Source organism: Eutrigla gurnardus (assembly GCF_963514095.1).
Source record: "Eutrigla gurnardus genome assembly, chromosome: 18".
NCBI lineage: Eukaryota > Metazoa > Chordata > Actinopteri > Perciformes > Triglidae > Eutrigla > Eutrigla gurnardus.
In genome coordinates, this window is record NC_139929.1 from 18,487,592 (window position 1) to 18,503,526 (window position 15,935).

At 44.0% G+C, this 15,935-nt stretch overlaps 1 long non-coding RNA gene across 1 annotated transcript in view; it reads left to right on the forward strand.

Annotated features, from left to right (window-relative positions):
- Nucleotides 1–290: 290 nt before the first annotated feature.
- The window catches only part of LOC311028995, a 386,496-nt gene continuing 370,851 nt past the window's right edge, over nucleotides 291–15,935 (forward strand). Inside the window, exon 1 of the long non-coding RNA XR_014598821.1 lies at nucleotides 291–355. This is a non-coding gene — a long non-coding RNA (uncharacterized lncRNA). The remainder of the gene's footprint in view (nucleotides 356–15,935) is intronic.

The following is a 15,935-nucleotide window of genomic DNA, read 5'->3' on the forward strand; positions in this document are numbered from 1 at the left end:
ACTATAAACTGCTTTATAATGGCTGGTCGTAGTTCTGCTAGAGGGTCAAGGATGGGTTCATAGATCATAGATCTCGGCTGTGTTAGAAATGCCATACTAACGTCCCACTCGTACTTAATTGTGACGTAAATTTGAGTACGTAGTGCGTTCACATACAATAGTATGTGAATTTGTGTACGCGAGAAATGCCCGGATGTATACTGCATTGGCAAGAATTTCAGAGTATACAGCGGACCTTGCTAAATCTACTCAACTTCCCAAAATGCATTGCGGCTCGTCTGACTTCACAAGTTTTGGATAATGGCGGACGACTGCGGTGATTCTGGCGACAGCCCGACACAAACCGCGTACACATGTAAGTATACTGTAACGTGACTTTTATGTTTCCAGCTGACTTTTAAATCGTATTGATAATGAACGTTACTTTATTGTTGTTGGCATTGTACGTTAACGTTACGAATCGAAGGTCCTGCCAGCCGGCTAGCCTACTGACGGTAATTTACCATAGAGGTTAGCGAGCGTAACCAAAGCGGCAAATGTGCCGTTTTTACCGACGTTAACTAATAATATAGTGCTTATGTTAAACCGTGGTTATATATTTACTAACGGTGATTAATAACGCCGTGCACCGTTGTCCGTTAAAGGGACGGATGCAGACACCGGGCGCCTCATTCAGTGGGGGGAACGATGAGGAGACGTTCACGTTCACCGGCAGGAGGGATGCTGCTCTGAGAGGCTTCACTTAAGAAAATGTGGTTTAAATGTTATAATTCTTATATCCAGGACTGCTGGAGACTCTGAGGATGTCCCAGGACTGCTGCAGACTCTCAGGATGATTGCGGTAAGAATATGTTCGGTGACTGCTAGCTAAGCTAAAATTAGCAAAGCAAGCCCAAGCTAAAAGTAGCTTAAAAGCTAATAGTCCAAGCTAAAAGTAGCATAGTAGCCTTGTAAAAGAACAAGAGAGAGGAACCAGTGTAACGTTAAGTTGCTTTGTTAAGTGTATGTTGTTGGTCTTTTACAGGAAGCAGTACGCCGTCTTCACAACTCGGAGACGAATTGTAGGCGCTACGAACCGGAGCAAGGGTAAGATTTAAAGAATATGCTTTCATTCTGCTGTATAAGGAAATAGATGCGTTAACAGTAGATACCGATCTTAACTGTTCATTTTGTTTTCACAGACGAACCTCGCCTCATAACGAAGCGGTGACCTCTTACTTGCTCGGAGCTTTGTCCGCAAGTCCGGTGTTGGGGTTGTAGCAGGAGCAGATTTAGTTATCAACAGTTAACTATCAATATCAATATGATTATCGGTATTAATAATTATATTTAATATATTATCATGATATAATCATGAATAAACGGGGCACCACCCTGGGATCAGGGAAAAGATAACCTAAAACTGTATTCAGTCTCAATATAAAGGTTTTATACTCACATGCCAATCATCATGATCATTGGCATGGAAGCATAAAAACAATCTAACAATTAAGAAGGGCGTGAAATTCAAGCACTAGCCTTCACAACCTGCTGTTATCCAGTGACATATACACAACAAGCACAAGAGACCGCTAGTTATAACATAATAAGATTTATTAAAATCAGTAATAATGATCACAATCAGTAACACTGCAATTAACAAAGCCTTATTACCTAACTACCTAACACACAAAGCTAAGCTTAAACAAAGGGAGAGACACACGTGGAGTGTGTGTGTGCGTTTGTGTGTGCGTGCGTGTGCGTGTGTGTGCGTGCGTGTCGAGAGAGAGAGAGAGAGAGAGAGATGGAGAGATGGCTATGGGCGGCCACCAGATGGAACTATTCCTCGCAGCGTTCAGGGGCGGAGCCACTGGCGTCCGATGGAGTAGCGAGAGAAAGAGAGAGAGAGAGAGAGAGAGATAGCCGTATGTAGCCACCAGATGTAGCTATGTCCCTAGCGTCCGCCGGGAACAGCTGGCTTAGGACACGTGTGTGCGGCGTGTATGTGTGTGTGTGTTAGCGGGACACAAACAAAGAGAGAGAAAATACGCGAGCGATATTCAGAGGCCCAGAAGCCGTGCCACTATCACACGGGCTCGCGTGAATGAACTGGCGTTTATTCCGCGAGACCGGTCTTTTAACTGATAGTAGAGGCTTTCTGAGCTTGCGAATATGGCGGAGGTTAGTCGAAAACACTGTTACAGAAATCAACCCAGCTGCGTGGGTACACGATCAGTATTCAAATACAGCAGCACATGAACCAACGGACTCGGCGGTCCGCGATCAGAACTTAAAACACATTAACAAGAATTACAAGCATATCCTACACTATCACTTGTGTCTCTGCCCAGACTGATAGCCTCTTACTGGTATCGTTGCGTAAGACGATGACGGCGTTCCGTAACGGCGGTAGTTCGTGAGTCCCCGGCGTCAGCGGGGACGTGCTGAGTCGGCTTCGTCCAGACGAGAGCGGAGCGGGTTTCCTCTCGTTGATCAAACTCAAATAAAGAAAACAGTTGGTGTTTCCTCCTTCCACGAGCGGTGATATAATCGCGGCTTGGCGATTTAGTCAGCTTACTTCAGACAGCGTCTGGTAGCTGGAAGGCAGGAACCGGCTTGGTTCCTCTTGTTGCAGCGGTGCGCTGCAGGAGGGGGTCGCCTCCCGTTGCAACGTGGTGTTGCGCCGGTTGTAGGAAGAGACGCCAGAGTAGGAGTCGGAGTAAGAGTGAGTAAGAGAGCGTTCTCCAGGCGGCTTCGGTTTATAAAGCTCAGGCCGCTCCAGGGGACCCCCCGGGGTTCCCTGAAGATTGTCAGCCAATAGGCACCAGTTGGGTGGCGTCGCATCTCTCACCTGGGTGAGATGTGAAACTAAAATGGCGGTGTAGTTTTTTAATCCCCTTTGTCCCTTTGTCCCTTTGTCCTGTGTAGGCTTTGTAGGCTTCTGTAGGCCGCATTGTGTAGTCCTTCTAGTGAGGTCCCAACACCGGATTTCTATGACGCTGATAGTGACGCCATTGTGTGTAAGTAACTTTTACTGTTTTCTTCTTCCTTGTTTTAATTTTACTGTGACTTAAGTTTTCTTATTCATACCACTCATTTAATTGTTTTCCAGCTGCCTGTAAGCACACACAGCCTGATCTCGCATCGCAGGCGGAAGCTGTGAAGACGTCAGCTCGGAGTCGTTCCAGGAGAAAGAGGGTAAGACTTATTAGATTTATTAGATCCGTTTTTGGTCAATGTGACCAAACCTACCTAAACCTATTTTTCAGGTGCATTAATAGATGTGTTGTGTCCATGCGCAGTGCATCGCGCAGTACTGATTGTCTTTATTGATTGTTTTACAGCTGCTGGAAGCGAGACGGAGTGTGCTTGCTGGCGATGAGGCGGACCGTTGGAAGTGCGCCACCACAGACATGATGTCTGATGAGGAGGACGGCGTCGTTGGCGGGGTGTCTGGATGGATTGTGCGACAGCCAGGAGCTCACCGAGCTCTGTGCGACTCTACAGTCGCGATTAGAGAAGACTCCCAAGTACAGGGCCACGCACCGCAGGCGGCTGTAAAATTTACCAAATTCGGACAGAATGTCGCCAGTTCATTTGTTTGTTGTGTGGGTAAATTTGTACAGTTGTGTGTTGTGTTGTCAATAAAGCTCTTTCTTTGAATACTTCCTCCTGGCAATTTTTCCTTTCCTCAATAAATTCATTCATATTTATATTTATAAATATATAAATAAATAAAAATAAATATATGTGTGTGTATATATATGTATAAATATATATGTATATATATATATATATATATATATGTATATATATAGTGATAGATCTGCTAACCAATCACTAGTGATTATTCTTGTTTAAAAGACCCAGTGTGACCAATAGTAACACATCTGCCAACGGGGGTGGGGTTTACTTTTATAATGACCAGATCTGCCAACCAATCACGAGCGATTATACTTGTTTAAAACTAGTGGTTTCATCCAATCCTGAGTGAGGCTATTCAAGCCATCTCTGGCCAGGCGCGGTTTCGCTGCTATTCATATGCTAATTAGAGCCTTCGCTGTGGTTTTCGGCACAGACGAACGCGGCGTTCGCAGCCTGTAAACTGTCGTTAACTCCCGAAAATTAGGGAGATTTCCGGGCGTTTACAGGGACGAAAATCCGACTTTTCATGCAGTGTTTCATCTGCCCCTGGCTCAGTGGTTTGAAACACAAATGAGGTTCTTGGCCACCTGAACGAATTGAAAGGTGTAATCACCTCAACTTATGGCAGAATCTTGAAGCTGGACTCCACCAAGAAGGTAAAAGTAAAAGAATGTGTAACTTGTTTTCATTCGTGTTCAGAAGTATGAGATGTATTTGCTAATGTATTCTGTAGATCACTAAAAAGCTTTTCATAAGCATCAATGCTGTTTCATCCCAGGCAAGTTGAAATACTAAACATTTGAATTTTTTTTTAAATTACATCTCTGTATTAAGCTGTGTATTAAGTATTAACGTGTATTTATTATCCACTAAGGTCCCTGTTGCAATGTATTTTGAATGTTAGGTCTCCCTTGTGAGTTGCTTTGGATACAAGTGTCTGTTAATTGACTAAATGTTAATGCAAGTTGTCTTAACATTCTTTTTTTTTTTGTTGTCACCAATACTTTGTCTTGCCAGGGTGGAGATGTAATACTCTGCATACACAAATGTATATGCATGAGGGGGTGTCCAGATGGAACATTAATCGGGCTCAGCAGGCTCTGAATATGAGTGTTACGTCACAAACAAGGATTTATGATGTTCATCTAATGTTCAGTGTGAACGCCCTCAGCAACAATGTTTTGGGAAGTGCACTTCTGCCAGCGTTTCAGCCCCCAGGAAAACCTACCGGTAAGATTCTCATGGCAACAAAAGAACAGATGTTGGACAATGTTCTATTAAAGTCCCAGTCGGCAAGTCTGGGATCGAGGGCACTCGGTCAGATTTTGAATGTTGTCAAAACAAGTCCTAACAATTCCTAACCAAATCCTAACAACCCCTAACAAGAGCTGGGTGTTGCGGCCACCAAATCAAAACTCCACAAAGGCCAATAACATAAGGACACAACCAGGTTCAAAAGCCACAAATAATGTATTGTCCTAACAAAAGAACTAAACCTGGACAAAAACGACAAAAGGGTTAGATGGGCTGGTGAAAATAAGAATAACGGGTGCTCTGGCCAACCACACAGTGGGCTGTCGGACCAAAGACTCTAAACTCCCTAAATGATGAACTAAACTTGAAACAAAGCCACGAAAACAGTAATGCCAGCCCATCCTTCCCAAACAAAGCAAGATTAAATGAAAATGAAAACTACATCAAGAAAATTATGTAATGTATCAAACCGAACCAAAACACCAGACTGCTGCCACCAGTCTAAGAGGCGAGTGAGAGAGAGCCAGACTGTGAGGGCACAGCTCTTTTTATAATCTGAGGCCTCATTAGGCCAACATGGTGCAGCTTGGGCCAGGAGCCTTTAATCAGCCAATCAGGGTCCAGAAACAGCCAGGCAACCTGAGGTACTAATAAAGCAGAAACACAACTTAGTACACTATTAACACAAAAAGAGGAAGTGCATAACACTGGGCAAAAGAGCCAATCATATGCTTCGAAACAGTTGCCGCTCCAATCAGATTTTGTCTATTGCCTGTCTCTCGGCGCATAGTGTTCTGATAGGTGAGCCGGAGATGATAGGCTACAGTACAGTTCATTCTCAGGTAACTTTATTTACTGGCGGCGAATATCCCTTGACACTAAAAGTAAGTAGAACCTACTAACATTATGCAAATCACTGAAGTGTAATCGTATGGTAAGTATGTGGTGTGTTAGTAAATACTTCTGCTGTGACAAACGTTGGATGTGTTTTGTGAAGTTTGATAAGACGGTCACAAAACCATGAAAAGGGATACCACTGATCAAACGCTATGTTGATTTTCTTTACTGAACGCTTTTAAGTGTCTTTTGTGGGTCTGTCTTGTGTCCATCAAACTAAACTAGAACAGAGATGCTCAATTTTGTGTACATGTCAAGACGTGGTCCGTGTTCATGTCGCTGCTAATTTTGGTCTAAAGTTAACATATGAGACGTCATCAGATGCCACAGCACTCTTTGAAGAACTGCGCTAATCAAGATTCTAAATGCTTTGATATCGAAAAATGCTTCCTCTACAGCTGTTTCCCATGGCTGGTTCTTCGTTGTATGTGCTTGACTCTCCAAGTGACTTGTTTTGATGCAGAGTATTGTTTGATTTAGAAGATAAGAGGATTTAGAGACTAAATACAAAATGTTGTTTCCCCCAGTCAGGACAGCAGGCAGGGACCGCTGCAGGTCCACAGGCAGTGCAGGTCAACAGCAGTAGAGTAGCAGATACACCAGGCACACCAAAGGCCAGTGCAGCCGCTGGCATCAGCGACTCAAAGTGGCACACCACTTCTTCCTGCCCCTGCTTCTGCTCCTCCTCAAGCAGCACCAGGGCTCCCAGTCCCCCTGCGCTCTCCAGAGGTAAGCTGGGTTAGGTTTTTATCAAAGCCATTCCTCCGGGCCATCAAGCTAGGTGACCGGGAGTGGATTGCCCACATCCTCTACGAAGCGAGTGGGCTGCTGAGACAGGATGTCAGCCAGAATTGGCACCATCCCCCAAGCCCAACCAGATCTGTGGCACCTCCAAACCCACATGATTACTTTCGGCAGAGGATGTTTCTGTGGGCACCAATGCGCATGTGGAACATCCCTCTGAAATGCACTCAATGCAATCGAAAGATGCACCACTCTGGCATTTACACCAAGGTCAGAGAGGTCATCAATGTGGATTCTGAGTACTATTTAATAGGGATAGATTACCCAAGGTACAGCCAGTGCATACCAGTGCAAACTTTCTGTCAGAGTAGTGACATTTTAAAGCAGCTCGACTCCTCTAACTGCAACAAATTCCCACCTGTGTTAACAACACATTTGGCACTGGACACTTTTGCATCCCAGAACAGCAGGGAATAGCTCCAGTTATTTGCAGCAGGCCTTTCAAGAGGCACACAGTGAGGAGTGGGCTAGGAGATCCTAGACTCGTGACTATTTCACAGATTGTGAAATTCACAAGAGATCCTGCCTGAAGCAGACCCAGGCTGTTTATCCCCCTCCACCACCTTCTGTCCCCTGCCCCAGTGGTTTGAGATAGTGCATGCTAACGATGTTGTCGGTCACCTTGATGAACTTAAAGGTGTCATCACATCATTGAGGACACCGCAACATGGATGACCAATGTGGGGAACGAGTATGGTCAGGTACTCAACTCCTGTCCTCACGACCGGCGAGGGGGCTGGATGACCTGTGCCAAGGTATCGTCCAATGGTACAGGGATGCTGGTGAGCCACATCCAGATGCCATCTATGTGGATAGAGACTGTTGCAGTGACAGAGGTGGGTTACCTGTCATTTATGTTGATGTTTTTTGCCAAATTAAGGCAGTTAGTGACAGTCTGACTACAAACCCCCAAAAAATGTATTCATGATTTTGTGAATTTACAAGAGTGGGCCCAGTTCTCCATTGGTTTCGGCCATGGACGTCCACTGTGCGGTTGGATGTGTTCCACTTCATCAGGCGATTCAACAGAGGTCTCACCACGGAACACCATCCACTGTATGGTACGTTCTGTTCCAAATTGTCCAGTTGCATTTTTGAATGGGATAAGCAGGACGTCTGTTGTCTGAAAGAGGCCTAGCGGGCAGAGCTGAAGCAGAAACATCAGGACCATGAGCCAACAGATGCCCAGGTGTTGGCGAGCATCAGCTGTGAAGAGCTAGCCAAACACTGCCGCAGAAACCCGGGGAGTGGAGGAGACGCGTGCCCTCATCAAAAGTCTTCTCAACTCCATGTGGCAGCTTGTGGACTGCACTGGGCTGCACAGGAAAAGCACCTTGCCTGCATCCAGGATCCACCAGGAGTGCAGCTTTACACTAACATTGGGTCAGGGCTGAAGAAAGGAGACAAGACACTGGATGTCCTAAGATGCGGCAGAGGGTCCTCCTCTCTGGAAAGCTTTCATAAGAACCAGTGTGCTTTCATTCCAGGCATGTTAAAACCTCACACACATATGGTATATTTTGCTATTGAATGTTGATATAATATTGCAATTTGTTGTAATCAGTGATCCTGTTTTTTTGTCTCATCAGGGTGGAGAAGCAATTCATTGCACACTCAGATGTACATGCTTGAGGGTGTGTCAAGGTGGAATTTGAACCGATCAGCACAAGCACTTGGTATGACTGAGACATCCAGGACAAAGATGTTTGACATTTGCTTGATGTCCAACGCAAATGCGCTCAACAACAAAGTCTTGGGAAGACCTCTTCTTGCAGAGTTTATCCCCCCTGGGAAACCTACCGGTAAGAAAAGTCTGCTGTTGATGATGATGATCAGACCTATCTTCTGGCACAGTCCAACAGAGGAGATCTTCTGAACCAGCAGATTGGTATTGGTGACATCCTGCCAGAGGTCATGGATGAAGACCTTGAGGATGAATGTCCTGATGTGACCGTACAACAGGCTCATGACCTCACATTGCAGGTTATATTATGTCAATAGTATATCAGACATCAAAAACATATTGGAGAACTAATAAACAGTTCATTTTTAATATAGAACAGACACAACAAACCTTTAAAAGATAGATGTATTAATTTATTAATCACCTTAGGAATTTGGAAGCAGTGCCCCAGGCCCGGGTCAGATCCCATGACCCCATTTGTGGATAGTGATGCCTCTGCAAGTCCTGTCCACTCCCCATTTGAGGAGAGTGATGCCATGCCTGTCCTCACCCCATTTGAGGACAGTGGGCTCGTCACTCCAGCTCTGGTAATGTTTCACCATTAGAAATGTGGGCTTCTTTATAGTATCAGATGTTTAAAATTGGTTTTATTGCTTCAATTCTTGTAACAGGACACTAGGTGTGATGCCATAGGGATTGCTGGATGGGAGGTAGTTGATGCCTTGGCAGGGTACCTGGTTGGGCTTAACCGAACGATAACTGCACTCTCCAAAGCTGAAGTGGCAGAGATTTTGAGGTTGAACTCGTTTCTAAATGTCTTTGACCAGACCCCTACCAGATACACCCTCAAGAGCAAAAGGACAACTTTGCCAGTACCTGGAGAACTTCATGAAAGCGCAGTGGCTCTGCTCCAGGCCAGCAAAGCGGTAGATGACGGATGGATGGTTACAGAATACAGAGGCATAGCTGGGTCTATACGCTGCTCTGCAGAAGGACAAGCTAACAAGCACCATGTGCATTGTCATCATAACAACAATATCACTAACTACTAAGTTCCATTTTATTTTGTGCTAGTCACATGACCACTGAAAACAGTTCAATGTCCACTCTACACCTATTCTATTTCTATGGTTAGACAAACGCTTTTTTCCCGTATGCTGTGGTATTCCTTAACACCTGAAAATGCACTGTGACGTGTGAAATCAGTGCGCCCCCTACTTGTAATACCCAGAAAACATTTACTAGGAAGCACTTTAACTAATAAAACCATTCATACCGAGAACTTACAGCACAGTCACACACACACACACACATACACACACACACTTCATATTTGTATGAAGTGTACAAAATGTCCAAAACCGAAGAGTTAGTAAGTAAAAATGTTATTCTGAAAGCTAATTTGTTCAATGTGAAGCTCCCAGATCCCTGAAGCATACAATTAAATGAGACGAAGCTTAGCACTTTTATCACCTTTGCACACGCCTCTCCAATAAATGGGAAGGAAAACTGTCCAGGGTTTATAAAGGGTTTGATTCAGTCCCTGTAGTGGATGGACCTACAAAGTCCAGCTTTTATTAACTGTTTTATATTTCAGCAAGAAGCTCAACAGCTTTAACCTTCCTCTGCAGCCACTGCTCAACACTCATGCATGTGTGTTTCATCAATGGGGGGGTCACTCACTCACCAAGCCAGTAAGGGTCTGTCGGCTGGCCTGCGGGTCCGGCAAAAAATTAGACACAATTGAGATCACCCTGTTTTGTATGCAGCTCCTCGAAATAGCAAATAAGTGCATCTTTAACAATGGCGAGGTTTGTTTTTTCAAGTTTCTGCCAAAGGACACACAGAGGTAGTTTGAGGTAATTTAAATCTCCATCCACAAATGACTGTAAAAGACATTCAGCAGGAGAAAGACAAAAGAGACATCCAAAGCCTTTCTAGGGAGGAACATGAGGCAAAGATGCCATGCAAGTCAGATATGGCGCTATTTGCCAATAGATATAGGTGACCGACGAAAACATATTGGACACACATCTTCATATGTTGTGGAAAAATACAGTATTCATACAAAATGTTGCACTTTCCGGTCCAAGACATTCAGTACAGATTTGTCAAATACGTTTTTTGTGTTACATTGCAATACATTGGAACACAAATAACATTATGCATCCCAAGGCTTAGCTAAGTTTGTGCTCTGTGAAAGTGGAAAGTAAGTCATGTCACTCATATTATATTACAATATGAATGCTCTTAGAACATTAGCTTGCTACACTGTTTACATGCTACTTCTGCCAACATAATGTTGCTATGGTTGATCAGTGTTTACCATGATAAAAAACCTACTGAGAATATTACTGTATTTTTTTATAGTCTAGTATTTATTTATAGTTAATAACTATATCATCAATTTATCATTGTGTGTGATAAACAGTGGAGATAACTGATGTAAAATGACCTGTTTAATGTGTGCTGTTTGCTTCAAAGAGCTTTGTCAATGACGGTATTCTATGAACATTTTTGAAAAAAAATGTCATTCCTATTCTGGCATCCTACGGCACAACATATCTTGATTTCAAAAGATGTCATCTGTTTTTTGAAGATTCTCTTGTGTTTCTGGTTTTGTTATAGGTTTTGTGTTTGTTCTCTCTCCCCTTTCCCTTCCTGTTCATTCCCTCCTGCAAGGCATGTGTGAGGTAGGGGGCGTGGCAGGGGGCGTGGTTGGCTTCTGCTGCTGCCGCTAATAAGGTAAACCTGTTCCCACTCACCTAATCAAGATGGCAATAAAAGCCTGGGCTTTTCTCCACCATGCTGCCAGACACTTCCATCTCATTGGGTAGTAGTCTGCTATTTGCCCTCAGACATTATTATAGATTTGAGATTTACCCGGCTTCCTCGTGGTTTTGCTTGTGGTCTTTATGTTTACTAGTGTTTGTATTGTGTGTCGCCTCGCTGCTCAACTTAACCAGGTAAAAGTCTCATTGAGATTTAAAATCTCTTTTCCAAGAGAGACCTGAGGCCTGTACTAAGAAGTATGATTTGGGCTTAGCGAGGTAACTTGAGCGTTAACTCCGGTTTTTCCGTCCTACGACGCTGGTTCACTTCTTACCGGGGTACATCGCCATAGTAACTTACGCTGCAGAGCTAACCTGCTTTGGAGCAGGTTATGTTCCTGATAAGAGATCAATGTGTAGAAAAGCACCGCCTACTGACCAATCAGCTCTTCTGGAAAATGGCATCAGCATTTGTGAAAGATCCCGTGGAGCTTAGTGCGTGGATATAAAAAAAGAAGAAGCTCGGTGGATCGTGAGAGGCCTTCTTAGGAAAGCTAGAGTGTTCAGAGACCGGCAAAACCCTTTCTTTCCCTGATGATGTTTTATATCAATCAATCAATCAATCTTTATTTATAAAGCACTTTTCATACACTGAGTGCGCAGCACAAAGTGCTTTACACAAAAATAAAAACAATAAAGTAGACACCTCCCACCCTCCATACACACACCCACACACCCACGCACCCACATACACACACATGCACAATACCGGCAACAGGGAGACATGGCAAGGCACTGAGAATTGAGGAAGCGCCGTCATTGGGGCCATCCACGCTGGGAGGATTCACAGACCGTGCCACGGGGGGCGCCAGTGCCAAGGCCCTCCGACCCTGACAGACAACAGCTGGTCAGGCCGAAGGGACCCGAGGACAGCACCCCCAGCAGCAGCCCGGACTCAGCTCCCAGCGTGGAGGACCCCCCTGAGGAAACTCTGGAGTAAAACCTTAAAAACTAAAGACATTAGATAGAATAAAAACCATGACAAAAGATAAATAAATGAAGTGAACGGTTAAAAGGATAAGAATAGGTAAGATAAGAAAGAAAATAAATTGTACCATAGGTAAATAAAACAAATTAAATTATTTAAGATTAATATCGTAAAAAATAGGCTAGAGGAACGACATAAAATATGACTACATAAGAATGGAATAAAAATGCAAATATTAGTTAAAAGCCTGATTAAAAAGGTGTGTCTTTAACCTGCCTTTAAAAATGTCAACAGTCTCTGCAGACCTGAGGTTCTCCGGCAGGCTGTTCCACAGGTGGGGGACGTAGTGGCTGAAAGCTGCCTCACCATGGGTTTTGGTTTTTGGTTTTGGTATCGATAAAAGGCCGGTGCCAGAGGACCTCAAGGTCCGCGAGGGTTGATATGGTAAAAGCAGTTCAGATAAGTAAGAGGGTGCAAGGCCATTAAGACATTTAAAAACCAGTAAAAGAACCTTAAAATCGATCCTGAAGCGTACGGGGAGCCAATGCAGCGATTTTAAAACTGGTGTAATGTGTTCCCGCCCTCTGGTCCTCGTCAGCACGCGTGCGGCTGAATTCTGTAGAAGTTGGAGATTTACAGTACTCTTTTTGGGAAGACCAGAGAGCAGGGCATTACAATAATCTAAACGACAGGAAATAAAAGCATGCATCAGCACCTTCGTACTGGCCTGGGAGAGAAACGGGCGGACTCTGGCTATGTTCTTAAGATGATAAAAACCTATTTTGAGAGATACAGAGTCTCATTGGAGGGAACGACTTATCTGTGTCAGCGTACAGCCTACTTACCACTTTGAATTAAGTTTTTATATTTATTTTATATGTTCCCAAGTCCGTTTTACACCGCCGGGATTGCAGCTGAAAGAATTTGGCTGATATTGTCATACACCACGCTATAAGAATATATCTAAGCAACATTTTAATTTTTTAACGTTATTTTTCAGCCTTTTATTACAGGAGGACAGCGTGAGATTTAAAAGGGGTGAGAGAGAGGGACAACATGCTTTAAAAGAGGGCCGCTCCAACTCTACCACTAAGCCATCAGCGCACTTGAAAAACGATTGAATCGGTCAGATCAGGTAGTGCCCTTATGAAGGGGCAGTCATATTATACGACTATTAATACTCTTAATACGACTTACGCATTCACACAGTCGGTGAGTTTTTGCCAGCTGTCCTTCCTGCATTTGGCAGATGAAACTGTTGCTTTTTGCCTGTATTATATTTTACTTCTTCGTATTTCTGTTAGATTATGGTTCGCTCCTCGTACGTGAAATATGCCGCTCTGCTGCCCGTAGACTGATCCATGTTTGTGATTGGTCAAATGCTGCAAACGGTGCCTCTTTTATGGGCACGCGCTCATACACTATATTGCATATCTATATCTGTCTTGACTCGCATATGAACTTAAGTGACATCCCATTCTTAATCCATAGGGTTCAATATAATGTCAGTCAACCCTTTGCAGCTATAACAGCTTCAACTCTTATAGGAAGGCTTTCCACAAGGTTTAGGAGTGTGTTTATGGGAGTTTTTGACCATTCTTCCAGAATCGTATTTGTGAGGTCACACACTGATGTTGGACGGGAAGGCCTGGCTCTCAGTCTCCACTCTAATTCATCCCATAGGTGTTCTATCGGGTTGAGGTCAGGATTCTTGTGCAGGCCAGTCAAGTTCATCCACACCAAACTCACTCATCCATGTCTTTATGGACCTTGCTTTGTGCACTGGTGCACAGTCATGTTGGAACATGAAGGGGCCATCCCCAAACTGTTCCACAAAGAAGGGAGCAGGGAATTGTCCATTTCTTGGTATGCTGAAGCATTCAGAGTTCCTTTCGCTGGAACTAAGGGGCCAAGCCCAGCTCCTGAAAAACAACCCCATACCATAATCCCCCTCCACCAAACTTTACACGTGGCACAATGCAGTCAGACAAGTACCGTTGTCCTGGGTACCGCCAAACTCATCCATCAGATTGTCAGATTGAGAAGCATGATTCGACTGTGGAATATTTAGGAGCAAGGGAATTTCATGACTGGACTTGTTGCACAGGTGGCATCCTATCACAGTACCACGCTGGAATTCACTGAGAGTGACCCATTCTCTCACAAATGTTTGTAGAAACAGTCTGCATGCCTAGGTGCTTGCTTTTGTACACCTGTGGCCATGGAAGTGATTGGAACACCTAATTTCAATTATTTGGATGGGTGAGTGAATACTTTTGGCAATATAGTGTATATCCATTATAGCCATAGTCATGTCATACGCTTGCAGCATGGCTGTATGAGGTAGGTCAGCCAAGGCAGATTGAAGGTCGTTGCCCACTTTGTAAAATATTTGGCTCAGATGGAAAACATGAACTCAGCGAAAAGTGCACATTGTTCCTCCTTCCCAGCCAGAGACTCACAATGCCTGTAAGATGCAAGACGGCCTGTTCCCATTGCTAGCACTCAGAAACCACATGGTAAGCGAGTCCAAAAGACTTCTCGTCAGAGAGTTGTGTGTGTGTGTGTGTTTCCTTCTCACTCTCCTACCACTCCTGCTTCTCAGGGATTTCTTAATGATGCTCTACGTCAAGCTTTCCTGTGACCCCTCAATCATGCACGTTAAAACAAAAGCACTGCACAGTTGTCATTACAACGCAGGGCTCTTCAACTAATGTTCTTCCGCTTCAGGAAACACTTTTAGATATATATTCCATTTACAGCTTAGCAGATGCATCCTGCAGAAATCACATATCTATCATTCGTAAATGTCTACCCAAATCTCACAGACACCCTTCACCCCCTGTGGTCCAGCGAACACTGCAACATATGTCTTAATGACTGCATTTGTTCACTTCTCCCCTCCAGAGCGCCATGAATTTAAAATGACTCCTGTTTAATTTAGCACTGCAGAATGTCTGGTATTTTGCAGAAAACTCTGAGGGCAAGCAGCCTCTCTCTGTAGAAAGTGAGAGGCGGCGCTTGAGGTGGAACTTTCTTTATCACACAGCAATGCAGGAAATCTCTGCTATTCAACAGGTAATCAGAAATGCTAAGAAGGTAAGTGGGAATCTCTCAGAGTCAAAGTCACCTTGTCAAAGTCCGTCTTTTGGAGCATACGCTGCTGCAATGTTCTTTCAATCATCCTTCCGTCTTCCACTCGACCCACTTCCACACTGGCTTTCTGGCCCCCTGTGATACATCTTAGAGTCTGATAATATCACAGCTCTCTGGGCTCGTTTCTGTCGAACACATTCTCTTGCCAACTAATGCTCGGTCAGGAATATTGGTGTCACTTTCTGAGACTCTGGGAGCCCAGAACATGAACCAATGGCTCCACTCTAGTCGCATTCAAACAAAAACACTTGGCAACACCACCACCACCTAGTTAAGTTTAGGAAAAACATCATGGTGGGGCTTAAAATATGTATGGAAGACACATAAATTAAAAATGATACAAAAATACGTTCGTCTCCCTGTTGAAAGTCTCCTCCCCCCTTATGTGGGATTTAAGGGGGGGGGGGCTTAAGAGACTCTCCCAGATCATTTTCTCAAAGTGTCTAAAAATGAATCAGATGGGTTTACATTGTATTGAATGGAAGGTCTGGTAGCCACTGCGGACTAGAAGTGAAATAAAAACAAATTATCTCTTATAGGTTGAGCCCAAAATACAGAGGACTCTGTAGAGGACCATATATTGAGATCTGCAACCTACTCGGGTAATTTTCTCTTCTCTGGTAATAATGTTGCTGCTGTCACATAATTAAAACATGTCTGTAATGAATGCAGACATAATTTCATGGAGATATTGTAAGCTATTTTGTTGAGTTGCATTGTGCTGTGAGTACATCTATGAACCTCTGTTAAACAGTAA